The 1,195-nt window shown below is 46.8% G+C and overlaps 1 non-coding gene across 1 annotated transcript; it reads right to left on the bottom strand.

Moving 5' to 3' along the window:
• Positions 1 to 841: 841 nt before the first annotated feature.
• LOC125598882 lies at positions 842 to 948 on the bottom strand. Its single transcript, XR_007332779.1, has one exon. It is a non-coding gene; the product is annotated as a small nucleolar RNA R71 (small nucleolar RNA).
• Positions 949 to 1,195: the final 247 nt, after the last annotated feature.

Here is a 1,195-nt window from a genome sequence, read left to right as displayed (position 1 = left end):
CTCTGGATTGAATCTCAAATACTATAATTACCACTGTTAACTTGACAGTAGCAAGGATTCATTTTTAGTGTATCAAGTTTTGGCGCCGTTGCGACGGGGACTAAGCTTTTACCTTTATTTTTCGGTTTAATATTTAGCCTGAGATATCTAACTTGCTTTACTTCTTTGTTGGAACAGATGATCCAAGTGCATGACCAGTAGACATACTCGGAGCAACGCACAAGGACCACTACATCAGCTGACTAACGAAGAACTCGCAAGATTAGAAAGACAGAACCGTCAACAGCCAAGAACAACCGACACCAACATGGGTGATCATGGCAATATGGATGACCTCACTGCTGCATTGGCACTCATTCAACAACAAATGCAGAATCAGCAACAGCAGATGCAGCAGATGCAGCAAACCATCCAGAATCAGCAACAAGCTGCACAAGAGCAAGCAGCCGAGAACGCTGCGCGAGAGGAGCGTGGTGCTCTTATTGGGGAGCGAAACCTTCCGAGGAATTTTGCTACTAACCGCTCTCCCATCAACCCTCCACCCTGTACTCGACAGGATTATGAGATCAAACCTGCTCTGATTGGTCTGGTACAGAAGAGCACATTCAGTGGCCTCACTTCAGACATACCAATGGACCACATAGAGGCCTTTGAGAGGATCTGCAATTTCTCTCGCTCAAATGGAGTGCCACCGGATTACGTCAAGTGCACGCTGTTCCCATTTTCTCTCGAAGGGAAAGCCGCACGTTGGCTGCAATCTCTCCCAACCGGTTCTCTAACCTCATGGGACCAGGTTCGATCAGCATTCCTGAGCCACTTCTACACAAAATCCAAAACCGCGGCTCTAAGGCATAGAATCTCCAACTTCAAGCAGAAATCTGATGAACCCTTTTATGAAGCTTGGGAGAGGTATAAAGAGTACCAGAGGGAATGTCCACACCACGGGTTTGATGACGATTACATATTGGAGGTGTTCTACGATGGAGTGAGCTATGAGTACCGGAACACCCTTGATTCCTCTAGTAACGGAGATTTCATGACTCAGACCACTCCTGGTGCATTCGCGCTGATTGAGAACATGGCTTCTAGTTCACTCAACAAGAACAAAGAGCATGATCGCTCTAAAAGTGTGAACAGCATAGACGATATAGCGGCGAAGATGGACCAACTGCTGAAAGGAAACCAGAGCCAGGTT

This window comes from Brassica napus, unplaced genomic scaffold, assembly GCF_020379485.1.
Source record: "Brassica napus cultivar Da-Ae unplaced genomic scaffold, Da-Ae ScsIHWf_1788;HRSCAF=2423, whole genome shotgun sequence".
NCBI lineage: Eukaryota > Viridiplantae > Streptophyta > Magnoliopsida > Brassicales > Brassicaceae > Brassica > Brassica napus.
This window is presented reverse-complemented; position numbering and strand designations above follow the sequence as displayed.